Consider the following 26,896-nt stretch of genomic DNA (forward strand, 5'->3'; position numbering starts at 1 on the left):
AGCAAGTTCTGGTATGACAAAATATCTTCTTATATACTTGTTTGTCTCTCAGTCAGAAACAAATTTTTACTGCAGAGGTACGACACACAATGACAGTCGCGGAAAAAATTATTAGACCACCCTTGTTTCTTCAATTTCTTGTCCATTTTAATGCCTGATACAACTAAAGGTACATTTGTCTGGACAAATATAATGATCACAACAAAAATAGCTCATAAGAGTTTAATTTAAGAGCTGATATCTAGTCATTTTCCATGTTTTCTTGATAATAACCAAGATCACTTCAGTTCTTACATCAATAGCTATAGCATTGTACTGCCAAAAACAGTGCTTTTAGGCATTCCATGTTTTCTTTTCTGTCTGTTTTAGTCACATGATACACACAGGAGTTAGTACTTGATTGCATAACCATTGTTTTTGATGACTTTTGATGATCTAATAATTTTTTCCACGACTGTATGCTCCACAAAGTCATTTCTCATCCATTCTATCAAAATGTGACAGTGACAAGAAGCTATTGAATGTTTAAGTTTCATGGTGCTGTAACATTTCATTATGAGTGATTTCCAGTGTTTTTTGTTATATGGCCTTTCAGAATTTTAATTTATCACAATAACCTCTGACATCAAATATGATCCCACATACATGTGAAAATAAATTTTTTTCTGGAAAGAGCTAGATTTGAGGCATGTTAAAAAAAATGTGAAAAGTAAATAATGTAACAATACAAAGGGCTATCACCCATCTGAACTCGTACTTTGTATTGTGGCTACATATGTTAATTGGAAATGACATGAGGTTAAAATCATTTATTGAGTCTAATCAGAGCATTACTGATTGTCATTATGGAGAAGGTGGCATTTTTAATGTGTTAGTTTCAGTATGTTATGTGTATGAGTGTGTAATCTTTTTTCTCAGGTCCTGTAAAACAGTGATAGTGTGACAGATGCAAACCAGAGCTGACACACAACATACTGTATTGGAAGTAAGAGCTCAGAGTATCTGTGCCACCCAAACCAAGTCATTAGGCTCCTCGGCACCTGCACAGTTTCCTCCTACGTAAAGAGCTGTATAAATTAATCACACACAGCCTTATGCACTTTGATGCAATTTATAATGCACATTAATGAGGGCTGACAGCTGTAACTAAAAGGCAGAATGATCACTTACAATTCAAATAAAAAATCAGTGCAATAACAAAAGTCATTTGCATGACTTTTTTTTCCTGTCATGCTCTATTTCCATCTTTATCCAGCTTTGATTCCTGCTGTTTTATCAGAGGCCGAATGCATGTGAAAAGACTAAATGATCTGCAAATTGATGCAACACTTAGGCAGTGTCTCACTCCAGCGTATGAGCTCTAATTGTACATTGTGTGAAGGTATGGCATTGGATGATAAAAAGGCTTTTCTCCACACCTCATTTCAATCTCAATGTCTTATCAGTTGCCTTTGTTGAGTTACTGCTTGCCGATGGGCATTCATAAGTTGTACAGTTAACACTTTATTACTAATTACATTCCCTTGCCATATGTATCTTCATAGGGGCAACTTTTCTTTTGTTGTGCTATATTCCTCATGCAAAATAAATGGAAATAGCAGAAATAAATTTACAACAAAACATTGTGCGTGCATGAAAACATCACAAGCAGAGCATTTGAGCTGACCTTCAGAAGTGCTAATTAAATTTTGGGCGTGTGGCGATGGTATAACTGATTTCATTCTTCATTATGGCCTGTAATGACATTTCTCAGCTGTCAGAAGCATTGCAGGGGGTTTGCTTGTGAGGTTTTGGATGAATTAACCATTATGCTATCACGGAGACAGCATAACCCTAAAGGAGGGGTAGAGAAAGGCTAAAATAAGGAATTGAGATACTCCAGCTACATCTTTGCTGCAAACCACATTTAGCTTACAAAAATGGACACTTTTTTTTGTTGCCATTCAGCATAACAACATGGTATATGTGTCTTTACTGTCTGCCGAGCAAACCCATATGTCTCTGAGCCAATAAAACCCTTTAACAGGATCCTAAAGATTTAATTAAGATGTCAGTGTGTGTCATTCAGTTGCGGTACAAAATCTGAAGTTGAGGATATAGAGTAACACTACAGAGAGCCCAGCAGGAACTGTGAGCACATGCAAGGAGAGGAGGGATGTTCCTGACACTGATTTACAGACACAGCCTTATTGTAAAGGCAATGGCATTTTAAATACTGGTTTATTTAAAGAGAGCTCCCCATAACATTGAACTGCTGGTAAGTATGAAATATTGCAGATGCCAAGTCACGTGTGGTTGAAATAAGGGATACTGAAAGAAGGGATGGTGAACAGTGAATAATAAAAGACACCTTTGTGCCTATATGTGTAAATAAATTGAAACATTAAAGTGGGGTTACTCAGTTAATCAAATCACAGTCATAAGTGTAATGTCAGGCTGTGCAATTATACAATTGCAATAGGCTGCAGCTGAAAGTTCCAGATTTAGGGGGATTTAGGGTAATCTAATTGTAGGGAGAAAAAAGAAAACATGGACCCAATCTCTGTATGGTGATAATTTTGATTTAGTGACACTGAGCAGAATGAAGCACTATGGAGAACATGCACAATTTAAGATGCCTGTGAAAATTCTCATTTGTCCAGGCCATCGTTCATCATAAGGATGCACAATCCAAATCACAATTCAAAGTGCATTTTTTGTGTTTTTTTTTTCAGGTTTTGTCTTTTTTATGCCAGTATAACTTTATATGTTTGAGCTGACATTTGTGCATTCTCCTCAATAACCAAATAGACTAAAATGGAAATCGCAATACTAATTCACCGTTCTTTACAGTAACTCAAGCAAATAAATCACATCTGATGATTTATTTGATTTATTTATACATCAAAGTCGACAATAGCATCTTAACTGTCTAAACATCTTATCTCTAAATTGAGCAACGATGAGGCCAGATGAAGACAGAATTGGTAACGTAAGAATAGAAATTGTCTGGCTTTTCTCATGTCATCTTGTTTTCTCAGAGACTTTGTGCATTTCACAACAGATAAGATCTGAAGGGCCACTCATCTGCAGAGAGAGTGGAGGATAAGTAGATAGGATGTGTGCTGAGAAAAGGAAGGGTGACTGACACAGTTAAATGGTTCATTCCCTGGAGGGTGGATGTAGATCTTGTTATTTCTATTTCCCGCCACTCCTCCCTATCGGTCTGTCTGTTGGTCTGTCTTCTTTTTGATTGTACGGACAGGATTTCAGTTAAAAGGCTGAGTTCACAAGACTCCTGCATTGGATCTTGCACTAGCCAAAGCAAACAGCTAACATCTAACTTCAAACCACATTGATTTAAATGGAAATTATACTGGTGGTGAAACGCATTCGGTTTAACAGTACTTTTTCCATTGGGTTTAAAGAGGAAGTAACACTGACCATCATGGGGAGTTTATTTGCATGGCACTTCTCAAAACAAAACCTCCAGAGAGCTTCGTTAAAAGCATGGGCAGGATATTAAAGGTGTAATATGTAATGTTAGTGCAGTCATATATATTGTTTTGTCTTCCATGATATAAAATACTTGAAACAATTTTCAAAGAATTAAAAATTTACAAATTCATCAAATTTATGAATATTTCTCTGGTTTGGGTGCCGTTTTTTATGGCGTTTAAATGACCAGATGTGTTGTGGGAGTGGCGAATAGTGATAGACTTGGCTTGCCATAGGTTTCCTATGGGGGTACGGGGCAGTGTGGTCCGTGCCCCCGTAGAAGTGAAAGTGAAACTTTATGTTCATTTCCCTTTTCCCTGCACTTATGGTCCTGGTTGCTAAGCAACGTCAGATGATCTGTGAAAGTTTGCAGTGCAAAGAAACTTCCCAGTCGGCACAATGGAATATTTTTAATATACAATTTTTGTAGAGGGTGAGACTTTTGATTCTTGTTTAAAGGCCAAGTTATCCTCACCCGCAAAGAAACAACAGCGCAGAAGTCAGAGAAGTGAAAATGAAAACACACTTGGATCTAGATGACAAAAAAGAAAAGAACAACAGCGCAGAAGTCAGAGAAGTGAAAATGAAAACACACTTGGATCTGGACGACAAAAAAGAAAAGAACAACAGTGCAGAAGTCAGAGAAGTGAAAATGAAAACACACTTGGATCTGGACGACAGAAAAAAAAAAGCGACATGAGATTAACACCGCCGAATGTGAACCTTAATTGGGCACGAGTTCAGGTGGGTGACTCACCACTACTACTGGGGTTTTCAGTCATTTCACTCTCTTTACTGCAGTCGTTCCTCTGCTGTAATTCACTCTTTCCTCACTCACCTACAGCCGACAGCAGCAGGCTCATGTGTTGGAAAGACGCTTTACCATTGGTTGAGGGAAGAGGCGGCGGTGGTTCTGAGTTTGTGGGCATTTGTTTGTAATGTAGCCAAGAAATAAAATGTGTTTAGAAATGAGATCATATTCATGTGTGAATCGAGATTGTGATCTTTTAACGATTAATTGTGCAGCCCTAGTCATGAACTGAAGTTACTCCTGCATATCTTACATTCTGCAGGTAGATAATGTAGTCAGTGTTTGACTGACCTGCTCCACTGGCCCTTACAGGAAACTGTTGGTCGTGAGCAGACTGAAACAAGTGGAAAAATGTAACACCACTTGTTCAGTTTAGTAATGCTTGCAAAGAATTAGTGAAAATAATGGTGTGATTGGTTGTAAAAGCATATTTAATGTTCACCTTAACCAGGAGCAGTAACAGTGCAGTTTAACAGAGAATGAGGTCAATTTTTCCTCAAGTATCATCCTTGATTGTGTAAGGTCTTAAATCAGGTGCAGGAGTGCCTACATTGTATAAGCTAACCTTCTTTAGTGCCATTTTAATGATTGTCATAAAGTTGTAATATTATGTACTTCTGTATGCATTGAGGGATGATTACATGACACGCCAAGAGCATTTACATCACTTGCATAGATGGACGTACACTTGAACCTCATCATGCGAGGGGCTCTTTATTGCAGTGGTGGATGTTCAGCGAGCATGGGGGTGGGTTTCTGGGTCATGGGGACCTCATGTCCTTCTTAATACTACTCCATATGAGGCCAACCAAGTGAACCACCAGTGTCTTTGTTAAATATTCATCCCCTGTCAATAATTAAATGCTCATTATTTGAACCTGAAGAGTGCTGTGATTCCAAATTTAATGTGCTTCTAATGCATGGGGCGATAGGCACATCTATTAGCTGGGCCGCATGATGAAAGGTAGATGCGTACAGTCATGCCCATTCTTTTTCACTTGAACAGGTAAAAAGAATCCATGTTTAAATGAAAAATTTAACACCGTTGTCCAGACTTTTTTGAAGAACATCTGAGGTTTTGTATTCTCTGACTGTACAAGATTCCGAACAAATGTGAGAGAAAAGAAGCTTGTTATCCCACAACCTTTAAATTGGGTCCTTTATGAAAGCAGGAGACTTTTCAGGAGATCTGATACCTGAACTTCAGCAGCACAATCAACCACCCACACAGGAAATAATGACACATGAGCCAATTTAGGCAGGGCATGAATACGCAAATATATAATAAATATGCAAACAACAAGATTTGTTACCCAGGAGCAAGGGGCTCACATGATAATACAAGTATTGTCCTGCAGCTATGTAGCAAACTCAACCAGTAGTGCTATCAATTAACTCTAGAAGGAAGTCAGTGTATCAACAATCCTCTGCCTCTTTCTTAAAACTTTAAAGAATATTTAATACATAATCATTTCCCTCTTTGATGTCAGGCGTTTTTCATTGTTTGTTGTTATTATGATGTTCACTATGAACAACTGAGAATTTACCCCAGCTGTTTTCACAAATGTCTTCGAGTGTGTATGTTTGCGCACACACACATGTTCTCATATGGCTCAAGGACCTGTCTGTGATGTAAACAGAAGGAGGGTAAACACACAGGCAGCGTGTAGTCTCCATTGTTATTATCCTGTTTGTATAATTAGCCTTATAAATTGCTCACATCAAAGACACTGTCCCTTGAAATACTTCCATGCTTCTGCTCCAGTGAAGGAGAATGGAGTGAGGAGGGGCCACTCTCTCGTCCCCCTCCCATTGAGACATGTTCAGTGTCTATGGGGTGTTGACAAGAAGCAGCAGGCACATGTGACCAAAATGTGTACATTTCTAGTTACATTGTGTGGGCTTTGCAATTCTATTGCTTAGAGTATTAACCTATTGAAGTCAGTCCCTATTCCTCATGACTGACAATGAATGTGATTGGCTTGAATGACTGAAAGCTTTTTGAATTAACTACTTTTCTTACCTGTATTCAGTAAATAAGAATATTCCTAATAGGTTTGTTTACATTCCTGTTCAATTGTAGCTGTTAATTGGAAAAAAAAAAACAAAAAACAAAAAAACACCTAAAAAACCTTGTATAATAGAATTTTTCTGATGTCTTCCACAGGTGTCAGACTTCATTCATTCAACCACCTTGCTTTTGGGTATATTGCGAGGTTTGTGATATGTGCATATATCCAATATATGTCTTTTGGTCATATTTCTCTATCCCTAACCCGGCTATTTGGTTTATGTACAGTTTACTTCTGTACAGGAAACAGGCCATAAACTACAGTAAATTCCCTTGTTGAGACACCTTACGTTACCAAAGAATGCTGGTATGAAATCTGCACAGGGTGTCCATAGATTCTTAAAAAGTCTCAAACTTGATTGGCATAGTTTAAGGTGTTATCCTTAAAACTGATTAATTAATCCCTAAATTTGGCATTCAAAGTCTTAAAAATTTGCAAGATGCAATAAATGATAATTCTATATTTGCTTTGGAAATCTTTGTAAACGGTTATTCAAATTTATAACTAGTGTTTAACATTTTAGCATAACAGATGGGGAAAAAGTGGAGCTACCAATAATCATTTTTGGGTGGAGAGGTTCTGGTATGAGCTTTATTTGGTTGAACATCAATAGCAGAAACATTAGTCATGGAGAACATGGTTAAGACTGACGTAATAAATGTGAGGCCTGTTGTCCTGTTATTGTTGTGAATGTAAGATCTTAAATTTCACCTACAGACCCACTGTTTGCATATCGTACATATTTTAGGCTAATAGTAGAATGGTAGAAAATAGTGTAATTCAAAATATCAAAACACAATATGGTGACACATCAAATTCAAAGTATTAAGAATATATTCTGAATGGTGGTGCAGTAGGTATTAGTATATATGTACACATAGTATTGTTGAATATTACAGCTTGCAACCAGAGTAGTCCAAACAAGAGTTAATTCTTGTCCACACTAATGCAGATGTTTTTTGAAATACTGCACTTTTTTTGTCCAAATGACCTTTGTTTTAGAAAATATCTGTACACAAACTTTGGACATTGCAGACCTGCCTTAACGGAGTGATATTTTGCTTAAAAAAAAAAAAAAAAAAAAAAAATCGAATTATGCATTTCAAAACACTAGCGGAATTGTACCCGTAGTGCCATTGTACGATAGTGCCCTCCCGTGGTGCAACAGTGGCATTGTACCTGTACGCCCTCTGGTCTGTGGTGAGTTGGGAGTGTGTTAAAATCACCCAGCATACGTCACACCATTTGAATACGGACATAAAATTGTGCGTAGTAGATAGTCAAGTAATGTTTCCATTCATTTGGCAAGTTTGGCGGCGAGCGGGCCTGTGAAGGCTGAGGAAAACCCGTACAAATGCCCTCTGTGCTGCAACATCGATGGGACACGGGGACACGGGATGGGGCCGAAATGTGCATTAGTAGTGTGATAACGTTAGTACAGGCACTGAATCCAAATGCAGAACTCGGACACAAAAAGTAAGGTTCAAAAGATTTATTAATTACACACAGGTGTAATAATAATAATATCAGTGACAGAATCTTGAGGATAAAGGTTGGGGATTTCCTCCTTAGATTCGTCCTCCGGATCGAGGGCGACAGCCCGTCTCCCCGAGCGGCCTTTGGGGTATTTTTCCCGACTAGGGAAAAGCAAAGGGAGGTCAGGGACGGAAACAGGTCATGCACAGGCAGGCTATCAATCAGGCGACAGGACATAAGGACAAGGCAAAGCTCACGTACCAGTAGTCAGGGCGAGAAGATCAGAACCAGGGAGTCAGATGAGGCAGACAAAACCGACAGGGAGCAGGCAGAAGGCAAAAAACCGAGGAATCCAAAAACGGGTCAAAACAGGCAGACAAACGAACAGACGAGGTCAAAACGCTGGTAAGAACTGCGAGAGTTACAAACTGGCGTCTGACAGGGGGAAGAGACAGGATTTAAATACACAAAAGGGAGGGAAGACAACTAGACACAGGTGGCACAAATTAGGGCGGAGACAGGTAATCAGGGGAAAGGTGAGCATGATCAAGGAAAAGGAAGTAAAGACGACAGACAAGACACATGAGGGGAAACTTAACAAAATAAAACAGGAAGTGACAGACAAAACATAAAAAACAGACAAAACCAGACTATCGTCTGGCTGCAGGTATGACAAGTAGTTGGATTTCCCTGTGGTCTACGTGAACTGTAAATGCTCTGCTTGGGTCTGAATTCTTCATTAATTCAACTCCACAGGTCCATCTTTAACCCTATTTCTGAGTAATGACACCAGAAAGGTTGTTTGGAGCACTGGCCCTTTAAATGCACATGGGCCACTTCTTGCCCCCCCCCCCCCCAGGCTGTTGACCGTGCTTCTCTGTCCAGTTCAGCAAACAAATGAACATTTGAGGTAATTGGCTTGAAGTTTGGACATATTTTCAGTATGGACTACAACCACTGCTGCTGACAAACAATTATGTTGTACTCGGAGAAATGTTCATCGGAAGTCTTGACCTTACATGTGAAAATGTTGTGACGTAATTAGGTATAGATATAACAAATTAAGCAGGATTTTAAACGAGTTTTAGAAATCCACTCGATATTTGCCAAAATGAATATAAAGATAGCTTTGCAGCACCTGGAGGGTTCAAATTCAAACTTTTGGAACCATTAGGGTCCAAATACACAAATAAATGTACCAAAGACTAATAAAAGTGGATTTAGCAAAATATGAGCCCTTTAATGCTGGATGCAGAAGACACAAATGTCATGAAGTTGAGCAGAGGTCACAAATCTTGCTATAGACTTTGGATTTTTGTGTGTTCTTTAGATTATTACAGATTTTGCCACATCAGTACATTGTCCCAAATATCTCTCAAATGTATGCTTTCTGTTCACAGAAATTTTATAGTTATTCCAGGCACAGACTTAGTTTTAAAAGATCTTCACTTTAAAGTTTGAAAACAGTCTTTCACTGACTGAAAACATAAATTACATGTGGATGAGAGGCCCAAACAGAGAAAAATATTAATTTAGTGAAATATCCATGTTGGTGTGGGCAGGGCACTGTCCCTTTTCCATACACTGACACCATAGTGAATATTGCAGTAGCTTCAGATTAATTCCTCTGCCTTACTTAGGAAATAACTACAGTGCATTTAATGACCTGTGTGACCCATAGTAAGTGTACAGATGGGAGAGTGCTGGGGGAACTGTACGCTATGTGCTGATTCTGCTGCACTCGGAGACGTTAGAGTGAACAATGATTGCTTGGCAGTTGGAAGTGATGACAGAAAGTGTCAGAGGAGGTTTGCACAAATTTGATTGACAGTACCACAGCTGCCTCTGCCATCAATTTAATAGCAATTATTATTTAATGTACATTACTTAAAAGCATATGCAAAATTAAGATTTAGTCACAAAAACACTTTTTTATATGGTATTTAAAGAATAATATGCATAATATATTGCTTGTTAATATTTATGTGGAAGAAGTTCAAGCATTTCTTGTCTTGAGCTAGTCCTCTGCAGAAAACGTTGACTCTCATGATCTCAATTAATAACTAAGAAAGTAAGAAAAGGAAGAAGCAGCACAAAACTGGAAGCTTTTTACACAGAGGAGAAAAACCTGCCAAGGGGAATTTAACTCAGAGTCAGATCCACTTATGTGTAAGAACAAGAGACTTGCTTCCTTGAGGGTATAATTCAAGATAGCACACAAGAAAAACACTTATTCATGACAGGTTTGGAAAGAGACTTTTTTGTATATTTTCTTGGAAAAACAAATTAAACAGTTTTCATAAGAAAAAATGCTTCATTAGTCATACAGTTTCTGTACTCTTTAGGCTATAGGCATTTGTTGAAAAAAAAAAAAAATCACATTTCTAACTTAATCTTCTTGTGTAAATTCCAGAATTTAGATCTAGATGTGGTATTTGCATCAATGTGTAAAACCAAAATTTGAGAAACTATACCACTCTGTTATTGGTAAAACCACAAATTTAATAACCATATAGTAAATGAACTTTTTGTGAATGCATGAAAATCTTGATTAAGCTCTTTGATCATTTGAAGAGCTGCTTTGTACATACACAAAAATGGCATTACAGAACTCTGAGAACAATTATTTTGATTGGCCTGTACCATATAATGACAGTTTGGGACTTCATTGAACAAAGCACAACTTACAGATCAAACTTTGGCCAAAGAAAGTATAAGGGGGCTTCAAAAAGGACATAGCTTTCACATGGGTTAAATTGCATGGCCCTCAGTTGTACACAGATGGGCTTAAAGGCTGGTATCAATACTTGCAGACATTTATTGAGCTAGACAGTGCATATGTTGAAAAATAAACATCATAGTTTAAACCATTTTTCTCCCAACTTTCCTTTTTCCACAAACTTTTTGAAGCCTCCTCACATAATAAAGACATGTCATGTATCATGGGTGTGTGAGGGAAGCTTCATCTGGGTAACAAATATGTTTAAGCTGTCAGGTAGCCTGTTGTGGTTATGCAATATGTGTAAACTTGTCATAATTTCATTTTTTTCCCTTAATATCGTCATAAAGTTACTTATCGTGGACAATGCAGTGAAACATAGCGGACATAGAGAACATCTGATGTTCTGCACAAAGAGTATACAGCATTAAGCAATTTACAACTCCCATCCCCTGTTAGGCTTTTGAAGAAAGAAATACATTTACAGTATGAACAACAAAAAACAGTATAAACAATACTTTAAACAAACAACATAAAAACCAAATTTCCATCTACTTAACGGAATATAACCACACATTCCAAAAACAGTCGACCTTCCCAGCAATATACAGTGGTACCAAAAAGTTTTTGGATACCCTGTGTATTTATGATATATTTCACTAAGAATCACTCATAAGTCATTGAACTCCATGGAACTGCCAAGTATTGTTCCATTTACCAAACCCACATGCTGCCTTTTGCACAGGTAACATTCAGTGTAGGTCAAAACCTTGTTTTTTTTCCCCCACAAACTTAATAAATTAATCTAAAAAGCCATTTTACTAAATTGTGTGTGAATTGAATTGAAACACATTTTCTTAATGACTAGACAGTTTTATTTACAAGTGGCAAAAATTTAAAAAAAATGACAAAAATATTTTAAATATCCTTAACTTTTTGTTTGTGGTGTGTGTGTACTTTTTGTTTGTGGTGTGTGTGTGTATATATATATATATATATATATATATATATATATATATATGGTGATAGTCACTCTAGAAGTTTTGGAAACTCATTTTTTATTGTATCCTGTGTGACTGCCCTGAACAGAGCTCTGAACCCAGCGCCTTTAAAGCCTTACACAACAGACAGCAGTGAACACCACCAATTTGAGAGAGAAGAATTAGAATTAAAAAACTCCATAAAACTCCAAAGGAAGCAAAAAAAAAAACACCACCACCAGAATGATTACAATGGCTATATCCACACAATTGTCTGGCTTTGCATCTGACTCCTCAGGAGCCTGAGAATATTTCACTGCCGTGTGTCTATTATTACCCCTGTTCGCCTGTTCAGTGGCTACCAGCATTAGGATTCTGCTGGTGAGCATGATTGACACTTAGATGAGGGTTTGACGGTCTGTCATCACTCACATTGAAGCCCTGTGTTACTATAATTAAATTATAAATGAGGGCATGAATATTATATTAATATGGGAGAGCTATCAGGGAATTCAGTGTTGCTTCCAGCATTAACAATTCTACCATTTTAGTCGCCACTGTTTATCTTCATCCTCTGTAAAAACACAATGCAAGGGAATTCCAGCATATCAGACTAGTGAATGTGAGTCAATTGGTCCGTCCTCATACAGCCCCTTTGAGGTGAAGGTCACGGGGCAGGTAAACAGGACCAAGGAGAAAACCCATTTAGAGGAGGACAAGGACTAAGGTTATAAGATAAAATAAATCAGCTTACTTTATTTTCTGGCAACCCCTGAGGGAAAGAGACCATGAACTGACAGGCCCTATGTAATTCTTGACAGAGGAAAACTTTGTATACAGACAGTCTCAGCAACATGTTATTAAAAAGATGAGCATGGCTGTGGAAAATAAATAAATAAAGAAAAAATACTGATTAAATTTTAAGCAGCCGGCGGGCCGATAGTTTGCCTGAGGCATATTTGTCAGTTTCAAAGGGTGTTTTTATTAATTTTGTATTTTGCATTTTGTTAGTGGAAAGAGCTTACTCCACTGGGAGCGCCACAAGCTATAGCCAGCAGAGCCTATAGCAGGGAGAAAGGAGACGCAGAGCATTCCAAGCAGATCCTGCACACTTAGAGAAAGAAATCAGCTCTAGATCACCAGCATAACCCACAGACCCCCCACCCTCTACCCTCAATACACACGAAACAAATCATGTTCACATAGAAGTACTGTGCACATTGTGTACATGTTAACGTCCCACTGTGTTTTGTGAATCCATTTTTACTGTACATAACATACAAAAAGGGCTATTAAGTCAGCATTACATTACATTTGTTAGCTTTGTGTTCATTAATAGCACTTGCTTTTGAGATAAAATAGTCTGGATATGGAGAAAATAATGATTTATCTGAAAGATATATCTATCAAGGGTCTGAAAGAAAATGGACACAATCATACAAGATTACAATTACAAAGTTGATAAGATTTTTATAGGATGGCTCAATCAGAGGTAAGCCCATAAAATGTATTATAATATTTTGAGTGGAACAATAAAAATCTCAGATTAAACATAAATTAGATAATATTTGGACTATTATTATTAAGAAGACATTATGATCTGCAACATTGTCCATGTTCCGTGTCGTCAGAGGTTTGGTTTGTTTTTGTGGGGGAATTGTACCCTTTCAGGCATCTTCTTAATAGGACTATACTGCAATTCAGGAATACAAGATCAATACTATTGGATCATTTCTTTTGGATGGCGGTGATGTTGACATTCTTCCTTGGACCTGTGAGTTTTAGCCTCCGTGTGCACCCATACAGAGCAGAACGTGAGACTATCATATAGGGCTTCACCTGTACATCAGTGAGCTGGTGTTATTGGCCAATTCTAACCTCTAGCAGACAAACTAGTAATATTTTATATTTGTAGAAAATAAACCGAAGGCCTGAACCTTGATATCTGCTGTAGTGGTTCTACTATTACTAAAAATCAGTTTATTTCATGAAAGGATAATGTATATTTCAATTGAAACCCCCCATACAGCTTGGACATTTCAGAAATGATTGTGACAAAATGCTCAGCAAATCTTTTATTAATTTCTCCTACATATTAAACATATCATAAGGTATTGATGCTGACATATCAGTATCAATGACAGCAAAGACAAGGAAAGAAAAACAAACAAAAAACAACCCAATAAGAGAAAACCTGGATTTCACAGACTCTAGGCAGACAGTATCAAACAGCATTGAACACTGAGGAGCAAAGGCTGCCCTCAGGCTATAATTTGCAGAAGTTTTACCTGCTGCTGGCTGAGAGGGAATGTGTGTATGAAGACAAAGCTTAGCGTGTGTGTATATTAGCGTGTGTGTATATATCTGTGTGTTAAGCTTTCTGTGCACAATTCACTACAACACCATGGACAGCTTGGTAGTTTTCTAGCAGACTGTGAACATTTGGTCCAGGTAAGCTTTCCTAAACTTACCGTCAGCTATGATCGTCTTTAAAGGAATAGCCGTTGAGACACTTGATGGCTATTAGTAATGTGTGTTGCATCTTCAACATCACCTTTCATTCCAAAATACCCATAAAACCTTCGCGTCAAATCAGTCAGACAGAGCAGTATGAAGTATGTGCTACTTTGTTGTGTAAAGGTGACAGAGTTAATTAGGTGATGGGAAGGTGACTGATGCTATGTATATACAGTGCAAACGACAGGGAGAGAAGCCAAGTGGGCTGCTAATCATGCCCTCCACCCCCTTACTCCTGCATTCATCGCCAGCCGTATGCTTTTGAAGTCAAGGCTGTCAGCGGCTCTGTGACATGCTCACTGGGTTTTATTGGATTTCATCGAGGAAGAATGCTTTGTTTATTATGGCTGATTTTGAATAAATCTAAAAATAAAACACAAAATTACATTTAAGTGATGTGTTCAAAGACGATCACTTTATATCGGGGAGATAGAGCAGTCTTTGATTTTTCTTTTTTCTTCAGTAAATTAGTGCGTGTCCTGTATAATACCCGGGCAGGTTTAACGGTGCAAGCGCATGAGAATGGGAGACAGTGACACTTGTAACATAAAAAAGAATATATACATATGATTACAGAACTAATGGATGGGTGTTTAATACTCAAGGTTTAAGCAGTAATTAGGAGTTTATGATATTAATATACATGGATGTGTGCTGTGCCTCAACAGTTATGACAGTTGATTACATACCTATCACCAAAAAAATGACACATTAAAAACTGGAAATCCATGCAATGGCTTGATCCCAATCACATTATATCGTACTTCTATAAAAATTTAAAAAAACAAAAAACAAAGGCATTTTGGGCTGATACTGATTTAGTATTTAAAATATCTTTTGATGCTGATGGTTTTCACAGGTTTATTTTTTATTATTTTGTTTCAGTTGAAATTTATTCATTTCCCCATTTAAGAGCAGACGAGGGAAACAAAGGACAAAAAAATCTTTTATTTCTGCACAGATCTAACTCTTTGAAGGGTTGTATTTTCTTATCGTAATCGTGCATGCCTTGTCATTTAGGATCGCATTCTACTGTTTGAACAAAATAAAGTCATTAAACCCATGATTATATTACATTAGATGGGTATAACCGCAGGAAAAGAAAACCTCCTTGTTTTGTCCTTTTTAAATTTCCTAACACTCAAATAATCACAAGAAAATTAAGTATTAACATTGGACCATGTGGTGGTATTTATTATGTTACTCTACATTCTAGAGCATTAACTGATATTAGAAATAAAACTGACAGCCTGACGTTAGAAACAGAGCCTGGCCTGTTGCCCTCTGGTAGATTGAACTGTGTGTGTATGAGTTTATCTTATTAAATCTAGACAACAGCTCAAATAATGAATCTAAGTGTGGCTGACATTGACACCAGAACATTAACACATAACATTAAAGCAGCATAAAAATGGAGGATAAAGTGTCTAAGTTGGCAAACATCACTTGCTCAGGTATCATGACCTTTGCACTAATGGCCTGCACAAATATTGGCTCTTATTAAGTACAAAACATAACAAGAAAAGCACTCAGAGAGCGCATACCTGCGCCAAGACAGATCTGACACCCCCCCGATCACCACCAAAATTTAATCATTTCTTCCTCGTGCCAGTATCAACATTTCCTGAAAATTTCATGAAAATCCGTCCATAACTTTTTGAGTTATGTTGCTAACAAACAAACAAACACGCTTGCACGCACACAAAGCAAAGTGATCACAATGTCTCCTGGCGGAGGTAATTTGTAAACCAATAGATGTTTTACAAACACTAACCTACCATATGTGCCATAACTATGGCTACAGTTACAGTGACTGGTTACTCGGTAAAATGAGCTAATTGATCACTGGCTGTGATCCAGAATCATAGCAAGCAATTAAGATCAAACCTCCAAATGATTATGAATTAATGAAGACGGCATTAATGAATTATTAATGACAAAAGAGCCATGACACATAGTGTATTGTTGGTAGATGTATAAGATGTGTGGAAAGAATCACAAGTGGCAACTTTCTGCCTTTAATCAAATAAGCAAAACAGGAAAATAAAAATAAAGTGAAGTAAATCTCATATAGTCAAACATTTGCTCGTCCTTCATTTTTATGTAGGTGCAGAATTTGAGATGTGTATTAACCACATCAGATAACATGATTTAAGCAGCTATCATAGGAATCAAAGCTGCATCTATTCTGTTTTCATAGTGTGCAATTTGGAATTACATGTTTTCATTCTTAACAAACAGCATAGAATTTCTTGTGATTGTTTTTATTCTAGTAGCTTTTATTTTTCCGTTGTAAAGAAAAGACCATGCTGACCTTCCATTTAATGTTGTCTTGTGCCTGTTGGATCCCTGGTGAAAATAAGGCAGTTTAAACATGTCTTACAGCTCATGGCCTTGTTTCTCTGCTGTGCCTCCCAAAGCCCTTTCACTGTCTGTGCTCCCCTGCTACCTCTTGTTGTTAGACATAAAACAATCCATCAATGAGCTGCTAGAAATACAGCATAACAGCATTAAGAGGGGCCTGATGGACACTCACCACAGCACCAGTGCTTACATTTACCCTAAATATGCAATTCATTTAGCATAGTACTCTTAGATGCCATTCTGTTATTAAGAGAACAATGAGCCATGGAGGAAATGAGGGAATCTAAAAAGGAAAAAAAAAAAAAAAAACTCCTGCTGCACCACCATCAAAGTTAATTATTCTCAATATTTTTCCACTTTCCCTTTTTTACCCCCCAGCCCTTATTGCAAACATTACATTCACAAATGCTTTTTGAGTTCTTTATATTCACCATTCATTTCTTGACCAATGCTTATTTAAACATTTTTTCCCTCTGTATTGGTGTATGGGGGAGGTCTTTTCTTAATTCCATTAACTTTGTATTGCTGCTCAATCTTTGGTGCCCTGAGTATCAGTGCTGTGGCTTGGCTGTCTTTTAGCAGTTCTGCCTCAGTGCCCTTGGATAGAACATGACAGTTACATTAACGTCTCCATGTAAATTGCTGTCTACATGTAGGAAACAAGCAAAGGGGGAAAAAAAGAAAACATGGAACATTCATTGCCACGATGACAGGAGGAATTACAACAACATTTATTGTGTGGAGCCTCAAATGACCAAGTCTATTATAGTGTATAGCAATTTCACTGAGAGTCCAACCGGGAAGATGGACAGCAGGGAAACGCAGTGACAGGAAATGTTCACACAGTGCTGTTTAGCAAAGCAATGAAAAATAATGCAAGATAAAGGTCAAGACCTCATACATGACTGTGTTAGGTAATAATTTTATTTTTTTTTTGTGTCTCTGAAGATGTTTTGAGCACAGCCGTTTTTGAGGAGCATGCATTAAGATATTAATACCCACTGATTGTTCTGTTGACTGAAGAACTTTGCGCTTTTTCTGTTCCTGTCAGACTCATGTATAGGATTACTGTTTTGTTATCTTGTTTTTTAAGTTGCATTCAGAACAGAGATCTCCTGTTATCTCTTTCCAACCTGATTACCATAGTTTAGTTTAGTCTCAGAGAGTTAAGAGGTGTTGCAACAGATTTAATTACAAACAAATTTCTATCTGCGGTCCCTGTGCAGGTGAGGAAAAATACAAAACATACATATCCAAAGTAGTAGCTAAAATTTGGGAGGTCAGACAGGTATGCATATCTGCCCCCATTCCTCCTGTGTAAATGCAGCTGTTGCTCTGCTATGGGCTATGCTAATTTAGCTGTCACCACCTCCTTTGCACACACTCAGAAAACAGAGAACTTGCATAAAAACAGATGTTTTTGTCTAAAGTTTTCCAAAAAAAAGTATATAGAAAATAGCTATGTTCATTCATTCACTGATTTTGTGAACCTCTTGATCCTCAGGAGGGTCGCGGGGGTGCTGGAGCCTATCCCAGTTACCATCGGGTGAAGTAAGTATGTTGTATTCAGCGATTTGTTTGCTTATTTCTTCATAAAAAAAAAAAAAGAAGAAAAAAAAACTACACATAATATAAAGAACCAATGTGACCTTCTAGGGATAAACTCGTAGGAGGTACACTACAAAATGTGGAGTACCCTACAAGATCTTGACGACATACAACACAGAGATTGTGATCAGAGTTGATACAGACACCGGTGGAGACAGGGGGCTTTTCTGAAGTGAGGTAGGCATTCTAGACTTGAAAGTACATCTAACACAAAAGTTGTGCTGTCAAGATGACCACACTGTGGCCCTAAGATGTATCTAAAGATGAGTGTCTCTGCACTGCCTCTGTTATGCTGGCAAATTCTCAGGCTTTTCTGACTTCACAGTGATCTACACAGTAAGAACAGTGTACCTAGGAGCCAGCTTCATTCTGCATGTCTAACTATTTTTTTTTCTCTTAAGAAAGAGAGTAGGCAAGATCAGGGCACTGTCTTTGAACCCATAATAAGATCTAAGAGACAGCCATTGTGAATTCCACCTTGAACATTTTAGGTAAAGTCATTTATAAAGCACTACTTCTGAAATTAATTATTTCACCAATTTTGTGCCAATTTATTTTTGCAGATGTGTGTTTAAACAAATGTGTATTTAAAAAAATAATAATATGGGGCTGGCTGTTTGACAGATTTCATGGGTTTGAGCCAAACTGTTTAAGGTTTGGCAGTGGGCTCAGAAGAATAAGCGATACTTTTGTTATTATGCAATTGCCACAGCCTTGCTTAAGGGACCCTGACAATATTCCTTTCAGGTCGTGCTATCCATCATGATAATGAATGGCAGTAACTTATCCTGGGACATAAATCTGGCAGGCCCCAACAGCACTGTGACACAGCATTTAATTACAACGCATGTCTAATTGAAAGATCCCCGGAAAATAGTGGGATGTCTCTGTGACTGTAGCGGGGTTAAAAAACTTAATTAATTATGAGGCACCTCCCTCCCTCTTTATTCTGAGTCAGTGGCGTCCCTGCCTCAGTGAGCTGATGACATTTTCAGCCTCCCTTTCATCCTTCAGAGAAATGAATGGCGTGGCAAGAGCGTTATCAAATGAGCTGTAGAGCCAGCCAGTGAATATGTCATTGAGTGTGACTGCTCCCTGAGTGAATTGTGATTTATCCGTATGGTCCCCTCGTCATGTTAACTGACTTGCTCCCGAGTCCCCCTCACCCCCCCGCCCTGTAGTTGACAGGCTTAGTAGATCATTTGGGGGAATCTCTAGGTGAGGTGCTGGCTAATGTAGTCTGGGATGCTCCTGAGTAACAGTACCCCTGTGTTTGACCCTCACCACATGGAATTGTTTCCATTTCCATTCTTTGCAACACAACACTAATCAATAGTCCGTGGCCCTCCCACTCTTAGACGTGGAGCTAATGTTCACTACAGTATTCTATTGTGTCTGGGGGAGGGGGTCAGCTTCCAAATAATACAACATGTCTTTGTAGCAGCTTGTTTTAATAACATGGTAACTAAAGAAGAGTCTTAAATTAAGTTCCTCTGTATGAAAGTGTTGTTTAATCAGATTCTTACTGTTATAGATAAATCTCTGCATCCATTGGCTGATATATAATTCCAATATTATGTTATTCTTTCATTTTGCATATGATAAAATTCCATTAGACAAAGCTATATTAATTTTTTTTTTGTGCTCTGACTACAGTACACTTACCCACACATAGAAAATGTACAACCACATAAATGTTCTTAAACCAAAACTGTGTAAAAAGAATTAAGTTGTAAAATGAAAGATAATATTTTAATATACTCCCTATCTTTGTTTTTCTTGCAGGACTTGGAATGATAACTGGCTGATTGCATTAATATCAAATTGAATTTGATCTGATTAACTGACCTTCCACTAGTTTATCCAGAAACATTATAAAGCAAAGGTGCACATGTTGAAGGTGTCAAAATTAGAAAAGGAATTGAACAAAGAGACAATAAAATTTCCTCTGAATTTGGCAGTACTTGGCATAATTTTCATGACCTTTTAAACTGGTATACCACTCACTGCACGGATTGGTGCAAAAAGGAGACGTGGCAGGAATATTTACACTTACAGTTCTTACTGGTGCATAGTTTGTAATTCAAAACATTTTTATCCACATTATTCTTAATGGGTTTATTCTTTAACTGGTCTTTATTTAATGCAATTGTCAAATAATCTTATATCTTTTATTAATCTCTAATATGTTACTCTTTGTAATATACATAGGAGTTTACCCTCAAAACTGAAATACCCAATTCTAAGTAAATACTGGTAGTTGATTTTTTGCTTATTGGGATAATATGTAGCTTTTGTCAAAAAGATGACTTTCAAACTCAGAGAAACTTTAGAGGAACTTACATCTATGACAGTTGAAGTTGTTGACAAGGCTCTTCCTGATCGTCTTGTACAAAAAATGCACTTTAATGTTGTTTATGTCTGAATGAAGCTTGTGTAAATAAGTAATGTATTCATCAGCTTTTCAACATGCTCACAGTGCCCCTGTTTGGCAGAGACAGCACTTATATGTGCATCGAGCAAAGGGTTGTGAGGTGACACAGGGACAGCGAAAGGGACCATGGAAAACTCTCTTTACTGTAGAGGGTGGTGCAGTTTCCCAAATAATCCTTTACCCACCTTCACACATTTATGTCATCCACCCTCACGCCCGTGCCCAGCTCCACCTGAGTTTGATTAGTAAAAGCCTGAAACCTGAAGTACAGTGTTGAAAGGCTGCCAGACACTCAGCACCAAATCAAAAGCTTCACTGTAGAATCAAAAGAGTTCAGTCTTTCTCTGCATAAACATGAGCGCAATGGAGGTTTTGGTGGGCTGCTCAATGTGAGCCACTTCTGACATATTCCAGTGGTTTCTGTGCACTGTGTTGTCATATACCCTTCTGACTTTGCTGTAAAATTCAGATATTATTATAAGTACAACTATCGCCTCAAAATTTGATATAGGGCATACAGTGTTTTTCCAAAATTGTTTAAGCTTCATTTTGAGATATTGAGACGAGACATATTTCATCCTGTATTTTTTTTAATTTTTTTTTTTTATAATTTTCTTCTTGTTGTCATATTGATAATTTCTTTCCTGCTACTTTTTATAATACTTAATGGAGCAACTGGAGCACATAATAATTTCCCTCTGAGATTAATTAAGTATTCTGATTCTGATAGTGTTTGCTACACTAAGCAGTGAGAAATCATATTTAATTGAGTAATAATTGCATTTCTGAAGTTAAGTACATTCATCACCCTCTTTCTAATTATTGGAACTAATGAAAAAAGGAAAATTGATATTATTTTTATTTTGCATATTTCAGTGGAGAGTGGAAACGGCATCTGTAAAATCTCTGGCAGATGTTGGTCATTCTTGTTGTCCTTTATTAACTTTGCCAAACCATGCTACATGATTTTATCCATTGTACAAACCAAATGCAGTTCAACACCATGCAGCAGAGAGGAAAGAATGTAGTTTTATTGATTGACTTATTTGCATCATTTAAAATATAAAATTATCTAACACAGAAACATTGTACTTCGATCAGGTTGGATGAAAGGGGGTCGGAAAGGAAGGACTGAGCACGACAAGACAGTGGCATTTAATAATAACAATCAAGAGAACATAATCCCTATGGTGCTGCTCACAGGAGTGTACAAACTTTCGTATTAGCTCCAGCTCTGTCGCTGGTAAGTGTCATGCAAAGAGACAGGTCATTTACATTTTTGATAAAATGATCGTGCATTTTTTATTTGTCTTTGAAATTAAAGACTTCTTTAATCATTGTGGATGGAAAGGGACTTAGCCGACGTACTCATGTGTTTCTGATTGCATTAGAACTGATGTGGCGTGGCATGATGGATATTTAATAGTTGTGCTGTCCCTCTGTATCATGTCAGGAGCCTGACACACACAGATGCTCTGAAGCTCTCCAGCTCATACAGAATTGCTTTAATTATTAGGCCTATCATCTTGGCTTTGAGTTGGGCAGGGGGTGGGGGTGGTGGTGGTGGGGGCGTTGAGGAGAGCACAGAGGAGGAGAAAAGAGGGAAGAGTGAGCCCAAGTGTAGAAGAGAGAAACAAGGCCGTGCAAGTCAAAGGTTGTTGTCAAGGTTCTAAATGAGTTTATGAGACATTTGTGCAGGGTGATGCGGTATCAAACTGACATGCCATATCCTGTTTGTCTGCAGTACTTTCTTCTCCACAGGCCTCATAGTGGGGCCTAATTGCTGTGTATATCTACAGAGCCCACGGCAGCCCTGTAAGTGCCCCAGGCAGTGTGCTGATCAGACCTCTCCCTCTGCTGCGCTAAACTGTCATCTTCTACAGCTATGTGTTCTTATATTGCAACATAAAACTGATTTCACTTGATTAAAAAGATCAAATGTTGGTCATGCCAATATGAGTAACTCAAAAGAAACACCACAATTGCGTCACCAGTACCACAGCAACATTCATCAGAGCACTAGCACTGGAAAGTCTATTCTTGATAATCCACAGCTATAATGAATGAATATAAAACGGCCATACAAATTTTCCTAGAATACTTTTTATGGAAATAAAAAGGACAGATGAGAGCAGAGGCCAGAGAGTGATTATGTGAGAGAGAACAGCCACTCTTATGCTGGCACCTCCAGCATGCGGGCCATCTGCACAGAGGGCCTGGAAATGAGGATGACAATGCTAATCACTGCCATGGAGGCCTGACTGGTGTGGATGAATGGCCATCCCAGGCTCTAAACACACTTAGTAGCGCTCATCACACAATGTTTTTGTCTGGGCATGCCAGGTCCACAAGCCTCCACCAGCCCCGCCCTTTTCCTGTACACACTCCATCACTCAGTGGCAACATGTGTATGGCTTCCTGTCAATTCAGGAAGTCTTGGTTCATGTCCCAGCCACATTAATGGACTAGGCAGAGGATACTTAGTAATTTCCTATTTCCCTATTGAAGCAATTGTTGTTGGCTATTCTCATTCATCGTTGCCCCAAAAATTAGATCATTATCTGTTTCTTGTTTCTGTATTGGTTGTTTCTTTTTTTCTCAAACTTAATCCTTCACCCCAGAAATTCAGCATCACATTTTGAAGGTGTTCCTTTTGGTCAGTGATGGTAAAACAGCAGCTCTGGACATTCATATAAATGTATGTTTTGTTACAGCCGTTACATGTATCACGGAACAACGTTGCAATGTATAGTAGCCTCAGGCCAAATCACATAATCAAAGCAAGTGGAATTGTCTTGAGGATAAGATCAATGTAGTGACACATGTATTTTCATGACTGATCAATCAAACAGCTAAATCCAATAAACATAGCTTTCAGTAAGAGAAAATGTCTGTTTTATTCCTTTATTTATGGAAAATGAAAAGAATAAATTGGGAATGACAGACTAACATGAGCAAATAAAAGACAGTGCCAAGACAGTCTTTGGTCACAGAGAGGGTTTAGCTAAGACGGGAAGGCCCATAGTCTCAACTTTTCATCCTGATGGTTTCCAGCTGTAGTGTGGTACATTGTCATCGTCTTGGGGCTTGCTTTTACGGGTGTCCCCATAAGTGAAAGTGAAGAGGGCCAGCTGTCTGGCAGCCGGCTTTTTTTTTTTTTTTTTTTTTTCTTACCCCCAGCTTTGGTAACCAGTAAACCTCTGTGTTTTTACTACACTGGAAAGGCATTTTGAGGTAACCTCACAGTCTGCTGTTGGGCTCAGTAACCTCACATACAACATAGACATAAATAGGCTACCTACTTAGCTGTGTTTTTGGCTCTAACATTTGATTTTAGCTTTACAAAGTCTAACTCAAAGTGTTAATTGGAGTAGGATAAGTCTTAATTTAGAGAGTGACTCAAATAAACAGAGGAATAACACTTCTCGCCTTCAGACAAAGGGTTACTTAATAAACTTTCAGAAAAGCATGTTGCACTGTGGAGTTTAAAAACAAAAGAAATGCTAAAAAGTACATACTTGTATGGAGTCATACCTAAATAAAACTTAAATGCTTAAAAAAGTTTTAACCACATTGTAAACCATCAAACTAATTTAAAAACTCGAAACGTTAGCCTACATTTTTGTTTTAACCTGGGGTCGGCTTCCAGAGTTAGGGCAGCCTTTTACTGTATGTCTTGTTGCAGCTGGAATGCACTGCTGCAGTTCAACTTTCATGTGGGGCCTGTCGGAAAGCACTTCATTCTAATGCGCTGTGGCTTTTCAAAATCCAATCCCAAGTAAGAAATAAAAGCCCAGACAACTGCATTACTGTCCAACCTGTCAGCTTTGTTAAATATAAGCTCCATCCTGCCTGCCAGAGCCTTAAAAGCTGAGCTGGCAGAGCGCAGGACTGGAAGTGACAAAAGCAGATAGCTGCAGCTGCGATTTTAGGAAAGGAGAAAGGACACTTAAATGCATTTTCATACGTTTACAAGGAGTTCTTTCTGTTCCCTATGAATCAATAATAAGCAGCATGCAGGAGACCTGAGATACAATTATCTACTCTGAAGTACCTCCCTTGTCACTACAATGAGAATTAAAGTCAACATGCTGTCAGGTGCAATGGCATTCATGTTCGCTTTAACACCAGTAAGCCTGTCCCATGGGGCAGAAGAAACCAAAGTAGCCTGGAAATGACACATTCCTATTGCAGATTCAAATTATATACTCGAAAATGGGAGGAAAAATATGTCTGTAAGTGGGTGTTTTTTTTTTTTTAAATACCTACTTTAACATAATGCTAAACAAATGCCAACACAAAGTCAGCATATTCACTATAGTTGAAAAATATCACCCATTTTATTAATCTCTAGTCTACATTTCTTCACTGTCACTGCTGCGCAATTTAATTACATCCTCTAACAACATGAAATTGTTTTAGTTGTGCTATTGGTCCTTTCTTCTATCACACTCATAATTCATTAGCATTCACAAGTCTAATCTGTCAAGGGTGCATAGACACTTTTAACTATATCTGACAAGTGCATCTGTTTCTTAGACTGGCTATCACCAGATCATGCTTCCATGCTTTAGTTGGAGGTTCAAGTCCCTGAGCATTGCTTTTGGATATTGAGATGTTTCATGCATCCATAAATTCAATTACAGCTTGTCTATAGGTTTTGCTGCACTACATCAATGCACTGAGACATTTTTCTTATTCAATGAGTTGTTTGATTGAAAAAAGAATAGTCAGGAATAATATAGAAGCAGACACGGGGGACAAAGAGACTTTGTATCTGAGCCACACTGGGATGCATAAATAAATGAGCAAATTGCCTCCAACTGTATAATTGGGATACAATGATATTCCCTTAACCAAGCAGTTCTCTGTAGAATTCATAGAATCCATACTCATGGATATGGACTTGTTTTGAGACATGGAATAAAAAGCTACAATGAAATAAACTTGCCAATTTAACATAAAAATATTTAGGTGCTAATCTTAAAACCAGTGTGAGATTTACAACCATTACAGTGTGAATCGGTGTCACTTGATCTCCATCAGTCACAAAAACAAAGCACAAAATTTTGATTCATTTGACCTTTTTTAATCTTCATCATACAAATAATATTACATTGATTAAAACACAGCGGTAAGTCTCTACACTCCTACAGTATTATTGAGAAATTGTAGTTTCATGTCATCAAACAGACATCTTGTACTATTGTCAAGATATACTTCAATCTACGCAGTCTACCTTAATTTGATGATGATGGATATTGCAGAACAGCGATACGACAATAGAAGAGAGACATCTGTTAAAAATAACATGCCTGACCCTCTGGTTCATTTATGATACTGACCATTCGGTGTTGTCTTTACTGTAAACTAAATAACATCTTGTTATAAACACTGACTGGTGGAATCAAGTTGCGTCTGATGGGATCTGAAAACATTTAGCCTGGGGGTGCCCAACATTCTTCTTCTGAATTTTTTAACATCGTAAGATCTACCACTCTCTACCCTGTCCCATGCTATGCAAAAAGTACTATTAGAAAGAGGACACATTATTTCAATGATGCTGTAAATTACCTGAATGAGATCTTACATAGGGCAAGCAGAACCTGGTTGTTAAATGTCTGTATTATGTTTTCCTCATCACTCATTGTGGTTAATTACAAAGCCAGTATTTTATTATTTTATTCTATATATGGTTCATGAAAGTCATCAGCCTTCATTTTTTCCTTTTGGTTGTTAAATTTGTTCATTTCTTCACAAGTGTCTTATTGGTAGTTCTTCTTGGTTCAACTGGACTGGTTTAGCTCTTTTGAAGTGTTAGTTCTCATTTGCCCAGGTCATCATCATTGTCATGAACTACCACAAAGAATGATGACCTTGGCAATTGAGAACTTACACAGACTTCTTCACAAGTAGATAAAAACAGATAGTGTCACCAAAACCACAATAAAGCTCAAGAAGATATTCCTACAATTTCTTTAGAGTGCATGCTCTATTGACAAGGAACTCAACCTGTCCCATTTAGCAACAGATTGAATGGTCGAGACCCTGAAAATGATCCAAACACCTACATGTGCCCATAGATGTGAACATATGGCCCGTTATATAGTGTAATTAATTTGCACAGTTATAATGAACACATGATATTTTACATGTAATCATACATTGAGTAGAATGAATGAATGAGTGAAATAGTCCATAAAATATATAGGAATAATATAGGAACAATAACATTAATGTTAAATTTGGTAAGAAAAAAAACATCCCCAGGTCATTTTAATAAATGAAAGGAAAGCAAAAGAAAGCTGACAGAGAAATTCCAGCTTGCACAGAATTACCGTATCTGTAACAATCTTATTTATAGTAGGTTATTATGACTGCTATACTTTGGTAAACATTTTATTTTTTTTTACAGGAACATGCCTAATATTTGTCACT

Source organism: Sphaeramia orbicularis, chromosome 3, assembly GCF_902148855.1.
Source record: "Sphaeramia orbicularis chromosome 3, fSphaOr1.1, whole genome shotgun sequence".
Taxonomy (NCBI): Eukaryota; Metazoa; Chordata; class Actinopteri; order Kurtiformes; family Apogonidae; genus Sphaeramia; species Sphaeramia orbicularis.